Raw genomic sequence first — 22,761 nt, 5'->3', positions numbered from 1 at the left:
CCAAATTACTTAATTTTCTTAATGACTTTAAATAATTAGGATATTAAAAACATTAACAACAAAAAGTGTCAAATTTGTGAAACTGTATAATGATCTGTTGAATGTTACGTAATTTGTTTTTCTTTTTCATACATATCCTTTTGTTGTCTTCCTGTATTATTTCTTTTATCCATACTGTTCTCCAATGTTGTATTTAATTGCTGTAGTTATTATTGTTTATACCTGCAATAAAAAAAAGTTTAAAAAAAATCTCGCAATTATATTATCTGATATATGATGTCTTTGTTTACCAAGCTATTAATTAAAATATATATATTTAATAGTCTATTGTTTGTTTTGAATGACTAGCTATAGAAAAAATACTATTTTTTGTCCACAAGTACTTCACTCGATGTGTTATTGGACAATGTCGTTGACATTTTAACTTTTTCCTCTAATTCCTAAATTGAGACATTAAACAGGCCTAAAAAAATTCTAAAAAATATTTGTGAAGGTACTATGAAGCAATACGTGAAAAAAATGATGCACCATAAAAGCGAAAATTAATGAATAAATAAAATATAAATACATTAAATAAATAAATATCTGACTTGCCTACTATACAGTCAAAAATACGTCGTTAGTAATTCAAGTACATAATAAAAGACTACAAACATTTTGCTTGAATTTTATTAGACTTCAAATAGCCTGCTACTACATAGTAACTAAAAAAACGACCTTCATTTTTTTTCAATACAATAGATTTGTCCACAAAGTGGCGCTATTCCATGGTATAAAACAACAGCTCAGACAATCAGACTGGAATATGTTGTTAAATTCAAACATCAGCGATGGCAACTAGTTAAATTATAACTTAGATTAAGGAAACTCTTCCACATTAAAAGACCTTAAACTAGCAAATTACATTTTTTACAGCAATTATGTAAAACAATAATCAGGTTGAATTCAGACAAAAAAAGGCTAAAATGCTCTTGAACATGAGTTTCTGAAAATGACTGATGCTTCCATAAAATATAATATAATGACAGTATATTATAACAAATATATCTGAGATAATATTTAAAAGATAATTGCCTTATATTAACATCCATTATTTTAATTCATGGTAAGAAAAAAAAAAGATCTAGAAAGACCTAGAAGATCTCGATCTAGATGTAGAAATTGTCACATGATGTGGCTTGCTGCTTTTAGATGCATTTAATCACTAACAATAGCCTTTCTGGGCACCAAATTCTCTCTCAAAAGTGTCTTCTGAATTCTGAATCAATGCATTGAGAGATAACAGTGGAAATGGGTTGCAGTGTCCTCTGAAAAGCATATCAGCTTCCCAGATAAGAGTTCAAGGGCAGAACGGCAGGAAAATAATGGAATTAAACAAGTCTGAATGTCTGTTTCCCTAGACTCTTTGTAGCTGCGGTCTATGTGTCAGATGAGGAAAGCTGGACATCCACACAAAAGTGTTAAGAGTTTTTGAGTTCGCATTGGAGCCGGAGCTGCTTTTGCTTTGGTTGATGTTTTCCGAGCAGTACGTCTTCATTCGGTACAGGTTGGCTTTGCTCTCACAGCAGCCCATGGAGCTCAGAAGGATGCATCCTTTCTGAAGGCCCTGGTGAAGATGACGTAGAGGAAAGGGTTTGCACACGAGCTGATGGGGTAGAAAAGCACAAGGAGGATCTTAGAGTTGGTCACTGTGATTAGTGGGACTTTGAAGGCCGCAGAGATGGCAAAAAACCAAATCGGTGTCATGCACAGAAAGTCGGTGAAGATCAGCACAGCCATGCATTTGGCAATCTTGGCATCAGAAGTGCGTCCGGGGAACTCTGGGTTGCGAACAGCGGTGTAAATGCACACGTAGCAGCCACAAATCACAAGGAAAGCTCCAACATTGAACAGCAGGAGGAGTATAACGTAAGCTTGGGATAAAGGCGTCTCGATGTCCATCGGCAAGCACATGCTGACTTTTTTGTAGCTGCTGACGCCCATTAATGGGAGGAGAGCCATTCCTAAGCAAACCACCCATCCGACAACCATGCGATCCAGATGGAGACAGGAGGGGCTTGGAGCAGGCGGAGCCAGGTGGAACCCAGGCCACCACAGCCGCTCAACGGTAATGGTAGACAGCGTATAGACGGATAGTTCGCCGCCGAACACCAACAGAAACCCGGCGATCCCACATCCCACTCCAGTTTGCCACTCGATAGCATGCTGACTGTAATGCCCTTGTGTCCTGAGATCCACAGTGGCGATCATAAGCAGATACACGCCGATGCAGAGGTCAGCGAAGGCCAGGTGGCACATGAGGAATTTGGGGATGGTCAGTTTTGCAGCGGCTGGTGAATAACACAAGCAGCACCGTCAGGTTTGCCGGTGATGGCCAGGATGCTGAGAACCAAATGGCCACCCGCAAGAAGCCGAATCCGGTGATGTCCTCACAGGGGTTGAAAGTGTCGGCCTCTGGTCTGCACTGGAGAGCCGGTCGTCGCTGACACAGGTCCAGCTCTGGGTAATAGAAGTCCATGTTGCCCAAATATGTCCTCAGCTGATGGGATCCAGCAATCTCTGATGCAAAAGGACCATCCAGTGTTAGAGAGTCGTCAGATGCGACATCAGATGGACTGAGAAGAACACATGGAAAAAATGTCACAGTAACAGTATTTAGAAAAAATATTGCACTATAATTTTTTGATTTATATGGGGTTATTAATGTTAAATTAAACTAAAACCATTGCAAAAAAACTTTTTATTACCTGAAATAAAAATCAACATTAACAACATAAAAACTTAACTTAAACTTAAGCTTATTATATTTCAGCCAGTTGCCAATGGCTGTAACACACAAACATGACGTTTGAGACTCGACAAACATAGACTGCACATTTAATAAATCAAAAACAAGGGCTTAACCCTAACAATGAATGTAACAAAAAAAAAACACGACTTATAATACTACAAAAATAAAATACACAAAATAGGGCTTAACCCTATACGTGGGAAAACGAGGCCAGTTAACATGACACACCTGAACATATCGCCCCCCTCCTGGAAGGCGCGTGCCCATAGAAACAACAGAGGGAGGAACGAGTGGGAATTTGGGAGCCCATAGAAACAACAGAGGGAGGAACGAGTGCGAACCCGCCAACCTCGCACCGTAGAAACAACTTAGGGAGGGATGGGTGGGAACTTCGGAGCAGGCTCAGGAGGAGGACATGCACCCGGGAGGGTGCATGTCCATGGTCCATGGTGGAGCTGAAAGGGGGAGGAGTCAAGCAGGCCACCACAGAGCCAGGGCGATCCAGATGGAGACAGGAGGGGCTTGGAGCAGGCGGAGCCAGGTGGAACCCAGGCCACCACAGCCATAAAGGCGACTCACGGTGGAGCTGACGGAGGGAGGAGCTATGGTGAAGGAAGGACTGATGACTCCAGGGGGCCGACTGATGGCGGCGGAGCAGGTAGTGGAGGAGCCCGAGGCGGAGACATAGAGCTAATGAGCCAGGGAGACAGGGAGGATCCGGAAGGCCGCGGGTCGAGCCAGAGTGACAGAGGACCAAGGTGGAGCTGAAGGGAAGGAGGAGCCTGACAGAACCGGAGGGATAGAGGAGATGGAGACTGGCAGACCCAGGGTGCTTGCACCAAACAGATGCTGGTCTGAGGGTGAGCAGAGGGGCTGCCAGACGACAGTGGTGGAGGACGCAGGAGCAGGACGGTGGGTGGTCATTTCTGAGTTCTGGTTCTCAGGGCTGTAATCAGAAGCAAACGCCCTCCCTGGGCTGAACTTGGGAACGGAAGCCCTCTCTGTGTTGGATTTGGGCACACGAGCCCTCTCAGGGCTTGACTTGGAATCTGAGGCCCTCCCTGGGCCGGGCTCGGGAAACCTCAGCCCTCTCTGGGCTCTGGTCAAGGGCTGGAGCCATCACTCAACTCTGGTCAGGGGCTAGAGCCAACAGCCTTTTCCTCCTCATTCTCCTCTTTTGGGTTGAGGATAAAGAGACTTCTGCTGTCATCACAGAGGTTGGGAGTGAATTGGCCGGTGGGCAGGAAAATAACTGAGAGAGGGCTCTGACGAAGGAGGAAGGACAGGGGGCAGGTCGGCCCATAAATCTAATTCGGGACCACCCTCAGCATACCACAGTGCCAGATCCACAATAAGCTCACCCTCTGCCATGGTGTAGGGGGCGGAGGTAATCTCCGGTATTCTTTCCCTCGAGGTGGGCGTTGTAGCCAGCTCTCACATCTGGTCTGATGTTAATTGCAGCTCTGGCTCCATGGCAATCCTCAGCACTGTCACTCCATTCGGCAATGCCACATCGGTCACAGCCTGCTTGGGCTCTCAGTCATCAGTGGGCTTGGGCACGACACTCTCCAGACACCAGATGATAGCTTCCCTCCAGCCCAGTCCAGTGGTGGTAGTTTGCCCCAATCCAGAAAAGTGAGTTCAGCGCAGCATCATCGAATGCTGTTAGAACGGCGAGCTGGCTGAACTCAACCCCATACTCCACAAGGGGCTGGTCCTTACGGGCTAGGGAGTCGAACAAAGCGGCGAAGGGATCCATGGGGAAACAATGGGAAACAAAAAACACTGAACGAAATATGGAAACAAAATGGTGGGAAAACACGCCAATATTGCTTTTTTGTCAGTCAGGTCTTCTGTCACACTCTGTGTTGGAGAGAACGACGGAGATGTTGATCTTTAATAAATCCAAAACAAGGGGGTAATTCATACTAGGAATGGCAGTAACACACGAACATGACATTTGAGACCCAACAAACATAGACTGCTCAGACTAGGGCTTAAATACATGGGAAAACAAGGCCAATTGACACAACACACCTGAATCAAATGTACACAATCAAACAAGGGAGAAACTGGGTCATGGGGCACACGTGGGAAGAAAAACACAAAGATACCTGGGCGTTTCATTGCCAAGGCCAACATTTCTCATTTTCATTTTCGTAGCTTGTAGTTTAGTAACTTGATTACTGAAATAACAAACTTAATAAAAATAAATCAAAAATATATTGGCATATTAAAAAAATATAATAATAATAAAATAGTAGAAACAAATAACAAAATCACTAAAACTTAACTAAATTTAAAAAAAAGATTAAAACTATTAATAAAAAAAAAAATTTAAGTCGTCGTCAGAATACTCCATCTGCCATCAGACGTGCAATCTGGGTTATATGAAGTGACGGGAAAACTTTTTGTAAGCAAAGAAAACAAAAATAACTAATTTATTCAATAATTCCTTTGTCAACGGTCTCCCCTGTGTTTCTCCATATCACTGTATGCTGTGTATGCTCTTCTTTGTCATCCGCGCCCCAAGGATGCACTGTTTTGTTTAAAATCAAAGCTAAATACACGTAGAAACAGCGCATCCTTGTGGCGCGGATGACACAGAAGAGCATACACAGCATACGGTGATATAAAGAGAAAAAAAGAAATTATTGAACAAAGTCATTATTTTTGTTTTCTTCGCTTACAAAATGTGTTCCCGTCGCTTCATATAACCCAGATTGAACGTCTGATGGCAGATGGAGTATTCTGAGGAAGACTTTCATACCTTTTATGGACCTTGACACTGTTATTTACTTGGCAGTCTATGGGACAGTCTCAAGCCTTCAGGTTTTCATCCAAAATATCTTAAATTGTGTTCTGAAGATGAACGGAGCGTTTACAGGTTTGGAACGACATGGGGGTAAGTGATTAATGACAAAATTTTCATTTTGGGGTGGAGTATCCCTGGCAAAATGAATGTTTGGAAATGTAAACTGATATTTCCAACTGACACACTCCAGCAAAAGATAGAAATAACTGACTTAAAACCATTTTTAACCTGGTGAAAATACTATTGTTCTAATAATTTTGGCCACCGCTGTATACATTTTTATTAATTATTATAAAAATAGCAATTATGAGTAGATATATAATAAATGTAATTTTTGCAAAATTCTCTTCTCATGTACATTTTTCTAGTTTATGGACAGTGAATGGATTTTCTGCTATGTTTTCAAGCTGCTGTCTTTCCGCGGTGAGTGATTGAGTGATTACATGAGACATTTAGTCAGAATCAGAATCAGAATTTGCTTTATTCACCAGGTGTGCACAAACACACAAGGAATTTGTTGTGTGTTTTTTTTAAGCTGCTCCTGGTACATACATACATACATGCATACATACACATCTGACATGAGAACAGAATAAAAATAAAATAAAATTAGTAAGACTTAGTAAGCAATAAATAATGTGTATGAATCTGGAACAGTAGATTGATTTATGTACAGATTTGTGCAATTTTACTCTATATAGAACTGTATAAATAAAGAGCTATGCAGATGTATTTACATAATACTTGAGAAAGGCAATAATTAAAGATGTAGAATGATTTACGGAAATGAATTACAGAACACAGGTAATGATGCATGTGTTAGCTGTTTAAGCTGGAGATGGCACGGGGGAAAAAAACAGTTTTTATGCCTAGATGTTCTAGTGCGCAGAGATCTGTAGCGTCTGCCTGAGGGGAGAAGTGCAAACAGGTAAGAGGGGTCTTTGATGATGTTACCTGCCCGTTTCTTCACTCTGGAGTTTTACTATCTCTGCACTGCTCTCCAAACTGAAAAATCATGGATTTGATCAACTGGTCTCTCAATGCAATTGACACCATCTTCTCGACGAGAAGCTTGGGTTCGGGGAACCTGACTGCCCTGCCGGAACGTTCGCAGCTGGCTACACGATGGACGCGTGGGAGAGGTGGCGGGTCGTGTGTCTGGCGGCTCTTTCCGTGGAGGACATTGAAGATATCTACCTATTCGGAACCATGATAACAGGTCTTCTGCCGATTGGATTAGGCTTTGCCCTGGGTTATCGAAGAATTCAGAAAATGGTAACAGCTGTCCAAAGCATCACAAGGCTGCCCGTTATGATTAAAGCAGTGGCCAGAGCGGTCAGCACTGAGACTGAGACTATTAACCGCAATATGGATAACATCACGGAGAAGCTCACGGCTTTGCAAAGGCAAATGGATTGATTCGGAGATCAGAATGGACTAAGAGAGTAGTCGTGTAAATTGGAATGTGGCTACTCGCCCCAAGACTAAACAATCCCAATCTTATCTGCTTTTGGCTCCCCTCAACCAGCACTGGCCTCAGCCAAGGCCGCTGTTGGAACAACAACTCCCCCAGAAGAGCACTTCAGTGAAACGCTCTTGCATTCCTCCCCCCACTCCACAGACACCTGCTGATTGTTGACTCTGTCTGAGACCTGATCAAGGCTGTCTCCATGGCAACTTGCTGTGTATCGCTATCACAATCCTGCGGACTGAGGCACCTAGATTTGATGCCAGGAGTAGCGACTCTCCAGGCCTACATACAAGAAATGTACATACATACCCACACACATACACACATATATACAGATATGCATTGAAGTCCACAATCAGCTCCACTGTTTTGAGAGTGTTCAGCTCCAGGTTGTTGTGACTGCACCATACAGCCAGCTCTTTAACCTCCTGTCTGTAAGCAGACTCGTCGCCGTCCTGGATGAGGCTGATGACTGTGTTCTGTGAACTTCACTACATTAACATAAAAGACTTTACATTAGAAGTGCAGTCATTTGTGTAGAGGGAGAAGAGCAGTGGAGCGAGAACACAGCCCTGAGGAGCTCCAGTGCTGATGGTGCGGGTGTTGGATTTGAGTTTTCCCAGCCTCACTAGCTGCTGCCTGTCTGTCAAGAAGCTGGTGATCCACTGACAGATGGAGGTGGGTACAGAGAGCTGTGTGTGTTTATTCTGAAGGGTGTCCGGGATGATGGTGCTGAAAGCGGAACTGAAGTCCACAAACAAGATCCTTGCATAAGTTCCTGGTTTGTCCAGAAGTTGGAGGATGTAGTGCAATTCCATATTGACTGCATCATCCACAGACCTGTTTGCTCTGTAAGCAAACTGCAGAGGGTCCAGCAAGGGTCCAGTAATGTCCTTCAAGTAGCCCAGCACCAGTCACTCGAATGACTTCATGACCACAGATGTTAAAGCAACGGGTCATGTCATCAAGTCCTGTGATTTTTGGTTTCTTGGGTACATTGATTATGGTGGAGTGTTTGAAGCAGGAGGGGACTTCACACAGCTCCAGGGATCTGTTGAAGATCAATGTGAAGATGGATGATAGCTGGACAGCATAGGCTTTGAGGCAGGCTGGAGAGACACGGTCTGGGCCTTTGGCTTTCCTTATCTTCTGTTTCCTGAAGATTTTGCATACATCCTCTTCACAGATTTTGAGTACAGGTTGAGAAACAGTGGGTGGGGGGGTTGGGTTGATGGCTGTGCTGTGAGATGGTCAGAGCGGGTGTGGGGTGTCAGACCAAGCTTTTGCTTTTCAAACCTGCAGTAGAACTCGATCAGGTCTTCAGCCAGGTGTTGACTGGCCTCAGTGGTGGGGGGTGGAGTCTTGTAGCTGGTAATGGCTTTCAGGCCATTGCACACTGATGTAGAGTCATTACTTGAAAGCTGTTGTTTTAGCTTTGCAGAGTAGTTTAACTTTGCTACTCTTATCTCCATATTCAGTGTGTATTTGGCCTGTTTGTAGAAGTCTTTGTTCCCACTCCTGTAGGCATCCTCTTTGGCCTGGCGAAGCTGTTTGAGCTTTGCACTGAACCAAGGTTTGTCGTTGTTAAAAGTTAAATAGCAGTAAGTTGTAGTGTATCATTCAACATGGATTGGACATTCATTCAATGTTTATTTCATGCTAATTAGAAAGCACTCCTGCTTTGCTTGAATTTGAGGCAAAGTTGGCGCTCGGAAGCACCGTCACGCCACTGAAGAGCTCCAAAACGGAATTTATTATTTGAAATTCTTGAAATGTGAAGCTGCTGAAACATTGTTATAGATTTTTCATCTAAAATATTTTGACAGTAATCAGGATAGTCTAGGAATCCAGAATTAAAGTTAAGTCTATTTTTGATATACATCCATACATACAATTCGTATATATTTTTGTTATATGAATATCTGAACATATAAAACATCCAAAGAAAGAACGGGGTATCTGCTTTTTAAACAAAAACACTTTATTCTAGCTTCATGCTTTCTTTTTTTAAACACTTTAATGTGGGTAATATTTTTGTAAGTTTAATATAAAAAATAAAGAAATAACATTGAACAAAAAGCTGAAAAAAAGACTATGAATTAGATTCAGAATGATAATCAGAATGTAGATGGAGTCGATCAAAACCCCAAAGCTTGACTGTAATTATTACCTCTTCATCGGTCGACATTTTATTCCGTAACGTTACAGTTTTGATGCTATTTCATGTCAGATGATCGTGTTACATGTGTTAGTATCTGTTGTTTCTTCTTCTTCAATTGTGTTTTTTTGGAAATTCTGTACAGAAGATGTGTACTAGCGCCCTCTACTGTATAACAATGAAAACAGATTCTAGGAGCACAAGTATAGCTCAAATATATTTAGACTTTTTGTAAGTATTTTCATGTATACTTAAATGTCATTTTAAGTATATTTCTGAGAGTACATAAAGCCCATTTCTGAGAAGTACATAAAAAGTAAACAAAGCATACTTATCTATTTTTAGTTTAAAAGAAGTATACTAATAGCACATATGTATAAACTTCTTTTTCGTAAGGGGAGCTATAAAATTCATATGGATTGCATAGGTCAGTTAATTTGGTCTAATCCCGATTTCCGCTTTTTCCACTCCTTTGCAGACTGCAAGTTAAATTATACATAATACTTTTAAATACTTCCTCTTGTCATTAATTGTTTTTAAACACGTGACTGTTTTTGTTATTTTGCAAGTGCATTATAGTGGATATGTATAATTTGAAAAAAGAAAAAAAAACCTGTACATGATGGAAAGTTTGTTGATTTTTTGAAACTCAGTATCAAATTAAGTATTATTAGGCCTTTTATTGTAAATCAGCATCATTTTTCCCTAAGATGCAGGGCTGTGCAATCAGAAAACAAAACATTAGTCTTACTTAGCTGGTGAGTTGTCACCACAGTGCGATGATCCATTTTCTAATGGAGTGATGACAGATCCCTCCCTATAAGAGAACGAGAAAATTGATTTCAGACATAATGAAGGCCACGACATGAAGGCATTGAATTATACTGATGATCCTCTGCTTTGGATTGGAACGGCTAATCATAATATCAAAAATAAATGTTAGGTGCTCTTATTGGAGCTCTATTTGTAATCTCATTACATTAATGATTTTACGACATTCATTGAGCGAGACGTGCTAGTGATGCTCTTATTCAAAATGACAATAAGATAAAATTATATTTTATTCCTCAATAAAACATTGGCGTTTTGATTTGTGTGTAGACCTGTCGGAGTCCCAGCTGAGCAGAACGCAGCAGTGGCTGGGATACGTGAGCTGTGCTTCTCTCAGGCTCTTCAGTCCCTTCAGAGGAGGAAGACTCTTGAGAGCGAACGCAGATCGAGTCACCAGCATCAGCACCGACTCCAGACCACGAGAGGGCAGCGTTTCCAGTGCCGTGGATGACACATCCCTGGTGGTGAACAACAGAGAGGGAAGAGTAGCCCAAAGCTTATTTCCAGTACTGAATAAAGAAAAAGACTGATTTTGACTTTAGACCTTTAGAACATCATGCAGTTTTGACCTTTTTTTTCTCAGAAATGCAAATTTATGTCACAATCCTGAATTCATATCTCCCAGTTCTTATATTTTCCTTGCAATTCTGACTTGTTTCTCTGAATAGAACACTAATATCTTGCAATTCTTACTTATTCTCACATTTCAGTTTTTTTTTTCTCAGAATTGCAAGTTTACATCTAGCAATTTTTAATTTTTCTTGCAATTCTGGATTAACATCTCACAATTTTGACTCTTTTCAGGATTTTGAGTTTATCTCTCACAATTCTGAATTCATCTCACAATTCTGACATTTTTTCGCGTTCTGACTTTTTTCTCAGAATTGCAAATTTATATCTCACAATTCTTGCAAGTTATGTCTATGGTCCGTGTAACACTTCGCAATTAAATTTTCAGACCATATGGTGCAAATGCAAAAATGAAACCAAACATTCATTTTTTTCAGTTCATAAATTAATAATTGCCATTTCTCTCCTTTTTTCAGTTTACTAAATTGTGACTGAAGAAATTATCATTTGAATAAAAATCTAAATTTTCTATTTTTCCATTTTTTTTTTATCTTAAAATTTGCACCGTGGGCTGTACCATTAGCGTGGGTGGTGGCCTCGGACTGTTTCACAAATGCTAAATGTGGCTTAATGTATCCTACTAAAACAGTGACACTGGAGGACACACCTTATTAATAATAAACATATAGGCTACTATTTACAGACAAGCAGTATAGCCTAGAATATGAAAGCAATTTTCGCTAAATTGTACGAATTTCACTAGAGTCTCAGAAATGCAAGTTTATATCTCACAATTGTGACATTTTTTTCCTCACAATTCTGAGTTAGCATAAAAATTCTGACTTTTTTTTTCTTTCTCAGAATTGCCCATTTATATCTCGCAATTCTGAATTTATATCCAGCAATTCTGAATTTTCTGGCAATTCTTTTTGCTAAAAATGTATCATTTTCAAGATGATGAACTTGAGCCATTTGCCAAATTAAACATGCACAGTGAGCATGTACTCCTCCCATCATCAGTGAATGACATACTTTCAATGTATACATGTGAATTTGGACACCCCCTGGGAGGTGCTAGGTCCTGATTTGTGCTCCTACTGTAATCCATCACACCCAAACCAGCCAAGCAAGGTCTTCAGGTTTTCTTGAAAGTTAAAAGCAGCTGAGGTAAAACTGTGGTCGAGAGCAGTGGTTCTCAATTCCAGTCCTCGCGTCCCCCAGCTCTGCATATTTTGCATGTCTCTCTTTGTTAACACACCTGATTCGGATAATCAGCTCATTAGAAGTGAGCTCCATGCATGAACTGTGTTCCCACTAACATGGTCCCTACACAGTGTTCATTGCTCCCTACTCCCTGAGCAAAAAGAAAGTCTTATTTCAGCATATCACCACTTACAGCATGGTGGGGCCAAAAGCTTCTTTGAAAGCGTCTTCATGAATCACACGCAGATCTTTGTTGTTCTTTAATACCCTGCAAAACAAACAGATTATGCTGTGATTTTACACCTATGTTGTCAGATTTACTTTGAAACTATGTTCATTCAAGAATTGCTAGTACATTTTACAAACAATATATAAAATAGTATAATAGTAGTATTATATACTTTTTTTTTTTACAGTGTAAAGCACGATACTGTAGATAAATAGCATGACTAAGCAAAACTGAATGGAGATTAGTGTATTCATAATTTGTCAGTATTTACAGTTTATCTATTTTAGTTCCATTGAAGGCATGGCTTTCTATTTCTTGCAATCCATTGTTAAAGAGATTCCTGAGAAGACAAAAAAAGGGAAAAAAATTCATTAGCAGATAATCCCTATTAAAAAGTGATATATTTGAAATATACTTTTCTTTCATACTAAGTTGTTCAAATCTGATAACATATTTACTGACATATTGCTCGAGACTTCCTGATAACTTGACTACTGACTAACTGGGGCCCAGGTCGGGAAGCAGAGTACTATTATAAACATGAGCCGTGTCTAAAAGGTAAAGGGGGAGGTGTTACTACAGTTTATAGCAATATCTTCAATATTTCTCAGAGGTCGGGTTTCAGGTATAATTAGTTTGAAGTAATGGTGCTTCATATAACATTATCCAGAGAAACAAAGTAATACAATGATAAATCCCCTTTGATGTTTGCACTGGCTACTGTATACAGGCCACCAGGGCACCATACAGACTTTATTAAAGAGTTTGCTGATTTTCTATCTGAGTTAGTGCTCTTAATTGTTGGCGATTTTAATATCCATGTTGATAATGAAAAAGATGCATTGGAATCAGCATTTATAGACATTCTGAACTCTATTGGGGTTAGACAACACGTGTCAGGACCTACTCATTGTCGAAATCATACTCTAGATTTAATACTGTCACATGCAATTGATGTTGATTTTGCAGCGGAGTGATGATATCTCTTATCATTATCTAGTCTCTTGTATACTCCATATAGCTAAAGCTGCAAATTCAACTCCTTTTCACAAATATGGTAGAACCGTCACTTCTACCACAAAAGACTGCTTTGTAAATAATCTTCCTGATTTATCTCAATTCCTCAGCATATCAAATAGCTCAGAAAAAATTGATGATGTAACAAACTATGAACTCTCTCTTTTCTAGCACTTTAGATACGGTTGGAAAACAAGGAGATATGAAGGAAAACAAAACTAGAGGTATTTCGTGTTGCATGGCGAGAAAGTACTTTCTCTTACAGAAAAGCTTTAAAAACTGCTAGATCTGATCACTTTCCGCCTCTTTTAGAAGAAACAAACACAAACCCAAGTATTTATACAATACAGTGGCTAAATTAAAAAAAAAAAAAAACATCAGCAGGTGCAGACATTTCCCAACAGCACAGCAGTAATGATTTTATGAACTACTTTACTTCCAAGATCGATACTATTAGAGATAAAATTGTAACCATGCAGCCATCAGCCACAGTATCGCATTAGTGCACTATAGTCCCCCTGAGGAACAATTCCACTCATTTTCTTCTACAGGAGAGGAAGAATTGTATAAACTTGTTAAATCATCTAAACCAACAACATGCATGTCAGACCCTATTCCATCTAAGCTACTAAAAGTGGTGCTTCCAGAAGTCATAAATCCTCTTCTGAATATTATTAAATTATCATTGTCATTAGGATATGTCCCCAAAACCTTCACACTGGCTGTTATTAAGCCTCTCATTAAACCCTGCCTGTTTCTGACCATGTCTTCTAATAAAGCTTTGCAAATGAATCCACACGCCTCACGTCTCTGTCACTCCGTAACAACTCCAGTCTTTAGTGTCACATAAACCTTCTGATTCTTGCTGCTCAAGAAACATTTCTTCTTATTCTCAATGTTGAAAACAGTTGTGCTAATTCACATTGTTTGTGCAAACTGTAAACAGCATTAATTTGTACATTTGTAGCATTATAAATTACATTATTGACACTTTTGATCAATTTAATGTGTATTTGCCGAATAAAAGTATTACTTTTTTTAAAAAAAAAACCTTTCTGACCCCAAACTTGCGAATGGTAATAAACCTGCATGTCATGTAACCAGTTACCGACATTGGAGAACTGAATGAAAGTATTCGAATTCTTTTTTTATATATAAATCAAGAATTCTGGGAATTCTTGATCTATGGAGGTTACAGCCCTGAATCCATATTGTGAGATACTTGCATTGTGGTAAATTCACTCGTCATTCCGATGAAAGCGTTTGGTGGGACTGAACGCAGGTTAAGATTATAACAAATATACCTAAAAAAGAACAAAACCACTTTAGTAATTGAAACAATAAGTCATTTTGCTGACTAGATAAAGCTCTTAATCTAATACTTGTGCACTTCTCAGCCATTGTTCGGTCTCAAAGCTCTCATAGAGTGTGTATATCTGTGTATCTTTCATAAAGATACACAGTCAGCTTGAGAAAAATAAAAGACGTTAGCATGGCCGCATTACAGCTTCATTATTACTTTCCATCATTCAAGCTCACTCACCACATCTCGCACACAGACCAGTGAAATAACAGGCGAAAAACTCACAGAATGAAATCGGACTCCAGGGAGAAGATGGAGGTCAGGTCAGGGAATACATTTATGCTGGTGTTGGAAATGCTCCTGTAGATGTAACAAAACAATAGGACTTCGGTTTTTACCGGTACAAGAAAATGTAACCAACAAAACATTGTCACATTGAGATTCTAGCCTGTTATTCTACATTCATATTTTGTAATATACACACTGTATGTGTGTGTGTGCATTTGTTTTTTTTTAAAGTTACCCAAAAATGTATATTTAATATATAATTTTGTATATCATTTAATATATAGAATTCTATATGCAATTACAATTTTATATATACTGTATATACACTATATAAAACTCTAAGTATAGAAAATATATATTCAAAATATAAAATGACAAAAGTGTGTGTGTGTGTGTGTGTGTGTGTGTGTGTGTGTGTGTGTGTGTGTGTGTGTGTGTGTATACATACATGTAATACATCCTATTGATAATATGGATAATAACCAGTAGAAAAATAAAAACATCAACAAGATGAAGACTGATTTATTTCTGATATCTCAGCTGCATATATTTGTAACATACGCCTATATGAAAGTCACAGTATTCCTAAAATGAACACAAAATAAAATAAAAATGGTAATAAATGATAAAATAAATAATAAATATATATGACAAAAAAATCAATTTGGAAATGTATGGAAAATATATATATATAGAAATATAAAAATGTCATCAAAATATATGTGAAGATATGGTACTTAAAGGCTTTTGCATCTGAAATCTTCACATATGTTGACTTTGGCATATAAATCAACTCTTCAATATATAGCTGGGGAAGAACTGCTCACAGATAATCTCAGCTTGGGAAGGTGGTTAAATGCCCGTTTCTGGATGTGAAAAAGGCTTCGTGTGTTCTGGATTGAGCTGTGGACATAAATTATTGCATGAGAAATCACAAAAAGCGAACATTTCTGTGAAAAGAACTTGCTGTTTCCAGGCTGTTTATAATTAACCTGACAAGCAATTAAATAATATATTATATGATCCGTGAATCATGTCATTGTTCGAGTGGTTTCTTTTTACATCTCGGAGACATATAAAAATGGCTCATCAAAATGGTTTCCATGATATGCTCTGAGCGAGTTCTCTATGGTACTTAAAGCATATAAAATCTGAAATATTAACATAAAATTACTTACACAAATAAAATTTCATAAAATAATAATAAAATTGACTTTGGCATATAAACTTTGATAGATGAAGCTTAAATTGTGTACAGTATGTACATTTCTGTACATTTTAATGTAATTTATACACTATTGATGCACTGGCTGACAGCAACTAAAGTATAAACTGTTGGAACTGGAATTTGATTCTTAAAAATTATGACTCATTTATGAGCAAATGATGGAGAAACTTTGAGAGATTTTTTTTTATGTGTATTTGTGAATAATCCAAAAATTTCTGCCCAGTCTTTAAAAATCAAAGAACTGAACATAATTGTTGTAATGCAGAATTACGTAAATGCATGCATGAAACAAATGTGATGCTGTTAAACATATTTAATGATATTTAATGTCATTGTCATTTTCTGTATGTAATTTATTATGAGTACAATAAAAATCAACCTATGAATTTAATACCCCATAAACTCCAAAAAAACAACCCTTTTTAGGCTTTAAGCGATCAATATATCAGGATTAAATTCAAACATATATGTAATGTAAGGTTAAAAGGTTTGGGGTTGGTAAGATTTCTTAATATTTTTTAAAGAAGTTTCTTACACTCACTGAGGCTGGATATTTGTTTGATCAAAAATCAAGTACAAACAGTAATATTGTAAAAAAAAAAAAAAAAACATTTTCATAATTATTCCAGTCTTCAGTGTCACATGATCCTTCAGAAATCATTCTAATATGCTGATTTGCTGCTCAAGAAACATCTTATTATAACTAGTGTTGAAAAGTATACATTTTAAAAATTTTTTAATCCTACTGACCCTAAACTTTTGAATGGTACATGTGCTACAATCATACTTCACATACAAATATTTACGAATACTAATAAGCTGACATTTCCGCGAATGAGAAATTCTTTGAAGCATACCTGCTAATCTGTCTGTAACCATGTCTACTCTTTACTTCAAACAGTGGTTTTATTAGACATATTTCTGTTTCATAAAATGTTCACATAAATGACAAAAACCAGTACGTGTGGCCAAAATATTTCTGCACCAACTACTCTACCATAATACCATAATCTCTGTTATAATCATTTACATAAACATGTATTCTGAATTCTAATTCAGGATTTTGCTTAAGTTCTGGTTACATTATAAAATTCAGCTTTTTAATTTTAAAAGGGTTATGATGGTTTATAAAGGTTAGTTCCAATATGATTTTTTCAATGTAGCCTATATAATTCAAACACATCTTATCTTAAGAGATGCCTCATTTCGGACAAATGAAGAAGAAATTCAATCCCAAAAGAGAGGATGATACTTCACAAAATCTGCTGGATTCTAAATATTATGTTAAAACTGTCATTGGCAGTTTAATGCTCTCTATTCTCACCAAAAATAATCTATTCTGTGCAAACATTCAAACTGTTCCTCCTAACTTGGATGTCCTGAGCTTTTTCAAAGGCTGCAAGGAAAAATTGGCATTGAGATCTCATTCTACTCTGTGTTCTGAAAAAGGGAGTGAGCATCAAAGATGTTTCTTACAGATCACATGATGCGGATGGCATTACCCTTGACATCTGGTTATCTGTCATCATTTTTATTTTTTTATTTTTTTTAAAAACAGTGACTACTCACATTCTTTTTACTCCCTTCAGGCCGTCGAAACTATGAGTGCTGATGGTTTTCACTGAGATGTAGTTCAAAACTCTGAAATTAAGATGAATTAGTTTTTAATTTCACATTCATTAGGTGTTACTAGTGATTTGAATAAACCTTATTGCAACCACATACAGTTGCAACACAATATAACAACCATTCAGAACACCTTAGCAAATCGTACTTTCTTTAGAAAGAGTAAAAACATTTTCATCCAATATTGTAGATAAAATTAATAAACTTTAAAGCTTGGTGATTTGGTGTAAAACTGGGGTAGAATATAAGGCAATGAGTATCTTCTAAAGCTTACAAGGTTTGATAAGCCTCAAGGACGTTTTACGTCAGCAGAGCACTTCCACGCTAAAACAAAGCAGATAAAAACTTATCCAGCAAGGACCAAAATCTGAAAGGAACAGACAACTGACCTTCATTCTTTTAGTGCCTAAAACCAAATAAAATCATACTATTCAGATTAGTATACTGAATACTATTACATCACTAGCTCACTAATGGATCCTCTGCAGTGAATGGGTGCCGTCAGAATGAGAGTCCAAACAGCTAAACAAAACATCACACTAATCCACACCACTCCAGTCCATCAATAAACATCTTGACAAGCGAAAAACTGTGTTTGTAAGAAACAAATCTATATCGTTCTGACGGCACCCATTCACTGTAGATGATCCATTGGCGAAAAAGTGATGTAATGCTACATTTTTGATGAAAAAAACAAAGGGTGAGTACAATTTCATTTTGGGGTAAACCATTCCTTTTGTTTCCTTTGGATATGCCTGAGAAAGTATTGTGTCTCTGTCTGACAGATAGTATTTGCAGCAATAATTAAAAAGTAAATATTCAATAAAAAGATTTATTGAACCCTTAATTTTCAAACACCAATCAAATTTTCCAATGCACTGCTAAAAATGACAATGCAAATTTCAAGTAATTACAACACTTTATGTCTTGCATGTCTACGCCGAGTTTGGAACCACTGCACTTGGATAATTATCACTGTTGGTGTTGTTTTTTGGAGAGGGACAGCGTGCTCTCTGAGTTTGTAATTGTGAAGTGCTGCTTGATTCATCTCTTACAGTGCAGGTTTAATGATGTGAGTGTGATGTTGCTGCCCGTGTTAGTGTTTGTGAAGCCTCTCGGTTGGAGTGCAGGCTGTCATACAGTATTTCCTACTCTCTGCTGGGCTGCAGGAGGTAGTGTAAACTGCAAGAGAATTAGTCTTCTGGGCGTGCATGCATACAGAAGCCTCAAAACATGATTAAGTGCTAAAAAAGTAAGTATGCTTTTGTTTTTTTTTGTTTTTTTAATTTAGCTTGAAAAGCATGCTAATAATTAAATGCAGATTCTATTAATATACAGCTGTATTTTCTAAGGTAAGATCTGATGAAACCCCTTACACAAAGTATTAAGCAGCAATAAATACTTTGCCTTACAAACATAGACATTCTGTAAGGTCATATTTCTGTGATGCAGAAAACATGGACAGAATTGCAGGTGGAATTTACTACGGAGTGCAGAATTCTATGGATTTTTCTTAATTTTGGATTGATAAATCAAAAGTAAAGCTGTACAACTAATTAAATTACTGTTATACTATTTAGAATCGAATGCCTTCACTACAACCTGCCAAAATAAAAGTTTAACTTGACTAAGTTAAATTTAAAATAATAATAATTATAATAATAATAAATTTTTATGATTTTATTTTTATTAGTAGTAAATAGAAAAAATACTATTACATTAACATATTTGGAGAATATCCGCTGAACGCAAGCAGCGTACGCTCCTCTGTGTCAGCCACAACACACAGATGCGCCGTTTTCTTTCAAATCAAAACATAAATACATGTAGAAAACATATCCTTGTGTTGCGGCTCACAAAGAAGAGTGTACGCCGCTTGCATTCAGTGTATATTCTCCAAAATGATGCTAGGGTGATGCAGAGAGACACAGAGGAGACAAATTGTTGAATAAAGTGATTATTTTTGTTTTCTTCATGTACAAATAGTATTCGCGTAACTTCATAACGTTACGGTTGAATCACTGATTGCAGATGGACTATTCTGATGATGCTTTTCATACCTTTTCTGGACCTTGACAGTGTAATTTACTTGTCAGTCTATGGGACAGTCACAAGCTTCCCGGTTTTCATCTTCAATTGTGTTCCGAAGACGAACAAAGCTTTTACGGGTTTGGAACGACATGGGGGTAAGTGATTAATGACAAAATTTTCATTTTGGGGTGGAGTATCCCTTTAACAATGTCCTTACTACCTTTAGTTCTGTTGTTGTCCATGGAGGATCAGAGAGCTCTCGGATTTCATCAGAAATATCTTAATTTGTGTCCAAAGATGAACGAAGATCTGACGGGTTACGGAACGACATGAGGGTGAGTAATTAGTGACAGAATTTACATTTTTAATAGATAGATAGATAGATAGATAGATAGATAGATAGATAGATAGATAGATAGATAGATAGATAGATAGATAGATTCCTTCTCTTGCAATTGTGTTTTTAAAAGTTCCAGTTTGGTATTAAAAATGGTCAACATGTGACCGAAACCTTTGCCTTGTTGTCTTGTTGTTGTTGTTTTTTTTAGTAAATTTGTTTACAATTCTTTCATCTCGCTTGTGACTTTGAGTTTTGTGAGTGTGCTGACTTTTTTCAAGTATTTTACTTTTAAGTCCTAAGAAGACAAAAATTACACTAAAAAAAAATTTTCAAAGATTTTTCAAGTAAATAAAACAAAGAATGCAAAAAGTAAGCTTTACAAAAAAATAAAATAAAAATTTGACTTCAGTCTTATTCATAATGTTATGTTTAATTTAATGCATTACTTGAAATTTACAAGCAATTTATGAGTTAAAATTTTTGTACTCCATTTTTTTTTATTGTAGATGTATATGGGATTGCTGTAACATTTGTGCATACAATATTATATATGTAATATATTATTACATATATATTATGTTGCATATATTATTACCAATGTTGTAATTTTATACCATTTATCAGCCGAACCAATGACTTAGTGGCATTTATTTATTTATGTTTTTACAGTGTCATAAATATTGTCTTGACAGCATTGACAAAATTGTTGGTACATCTTGTAGATATTAAATGGGTAAATACAGATCGCTATTTATAAATCGGATTACTGAATGGGCCACATGCATGTTTAGACTACAGATGAATTTGGGATGGTTAGTTATTAAACAGAGCAACAGATAAGCTTATTCTCCATCTCTTTTGGTTTGTGTTGGTTGTTAGATCCACATGAGCCTTTGGAAATACATTGAGAAGAAAATAAACAATGCGGACACACGATTCCTGAGAAATAGGAATGACCCTCCAAATCACACCTTAAAATAAAATGACATACTGTACAGGTACCTCTCTTTTAGTCCTCTTTTACATATTTAATATTCTGTACTATAATACAAGCATTCTTATGACACAATTAAGCTGAACTGACTTGGGTGTGTTACATGTGGCTTATGTGTTCACGCACATGATATTCTAGATGTTTATTATCAGAGTGAATCACTGCAGATAGAGCTTTATTTCACAGTCTTTATTAGTTTTTCTAACCAGCAAACATTTATCAATGATAAACTTAATATACATGAGAGTGATCTTGATATGAGTAAATGTCAGTTTCTGATGCAGACACAAACCTTAAAGTCTTGACTATACAAAAACATAACTTTTACAGTGACTTACAGTCTGCTGTGAGTTCTGCTCTTCAGGCTTTCCGTTACGCTGTTACAGGTGATGCTCTTCTGAGAACAGCGACAGATCTCCGGGCACACGAAACACACACCGCCGCAGAAAGACATCAGCAGAACAGAAACGAGGAGCAGGAGACATCTCCACATTGTCTCCTAATGTTTTTGCCTTCTTTAAAACGGTCAAGTCCTCCACTTTCCTTTCGTCGGGTTTCTGGCTGGTGACTGACAGGAATTAAATGCGCTTACAGCAGCCAATTCCTCGAGTGGGTTACTTTTTTATGAGTTAGTCGAATGATTTAAAGTTCCTAGTCTGACAGTGCAGTATATACAGCACTTGTTCACAGTCCTTTGAGGATCGGGTCTGGGAGAAGAGCTCACAGATAAACTGTTACGGTTGTCTTCTTGAGTCATATCAGAAATAACAAGGAATGTGCGGAGCGTGACCCGTCAAACTGACCAAATAGACACAACCCACACATGCGCGCTCACACACGGCATAAATACTGTATAGACAAACATGCACATAAAGAATTAAACGATAATATATGTTTTTATTTTGACTGACTCAACATGACATTGTCATCAATTAGTAACAAAAAAAAATTATAAGATCAAGAAAAAAAGAGCAACACAATAAATATACTAAAAACAACAAAAAAAAAATAAAGAAATAAAGAAAGAAAAAAAAAAAAAAAAAGAAGAAAGAAAGAAAGAAAGAAAGAAAAAAAATCAAAATCAAAATATTGAGAAAATCTCCTTTAAAGTTGTCCAAATGAAGTCCTTAGCTATGCATATTACTAATCAAAAATTAAGTTTTGATATATTTACAGTAGTTAACTTACAAAATATCTTCATGGAACATGATCTTTACTTAATATCCTAATGATTTTTGGCATAAAAGAAACATTGATAATTTCAACCCATACAATGTATTGTTGGCTATTGCTACAAATATACCTGTGCGATTTATGATTTAAGGTTTTGTGGTCCAGGGTCACATATTAACATGCACATAATTTTATTATGTAAATGTTATATGTTATAGAGTTATATCTTATTCTACCCAGAGAATGTATACATGCACATTATATGGCAAGATCACTCTTGAGACAGTGCAAAATATGTCATATATTACATCCCCGTATGGGCAGTAAGTGGTTATGTTTTTCTAGGCCATGCTGACCTGTGTTAAACAGCTAGTAGTTTATTTGTGTCTGTTTGTGTCTGTTCTGGCGTCTGGCTGTGCCAGTGGTAAGAATGGGAGGAGCAATCTAACCTTGATAGGACATAATGAAATCCAGTAGAGTTGTAGGCCTCTTCTCTCATTTCATGGAATGGCATCATTTTTGACTGTTACAGTATGTTATCTTACAGTCCTTTAATAATAGAAAAGAATATATATATATATATATATATCTATATATATATATATCTATATATATATATATATATATATATATATATATATATATATAGATATATAAAACCTTTTTACTTTTTTTACTTTTATACACACACAA

The 22,761-nt window shown here is 37.1% G+C and overlaps 1 pseudogene; it reads right to left on the bottom strand.

Annotated features, from left to right (window-relative positions):
• Nucleotides 1–93: 93 nt before the first annotated feature.
• Nucleotides 94–21,688, bottom strand: LOC109081464 (annotated as a pseudogene).
• Nucleotides 21,689–22,761: the final 1,073 nt, after the last annotated feature.

Source organism: Cyprinus carpio, chromosome B13 (genome assembly GCF_018340385.1).
Source record: "Cyprinus carpio isolate SPL01 chromosome B13, ASM1834038v1, whole genome shotgun sequence".
Classification (NCBI taxonomy): Eukaryota; Metazoa; Chordata; class Actinopteri; order Cypriniformes; family Cyprinidae; genus Cyprinus; species Cyprinus carpio.
The sequence above is the reverse complement of the archived record's forward strand: the minus strand, read 5'-3'. Positions and strand labels throughout refer to the sequence as shown.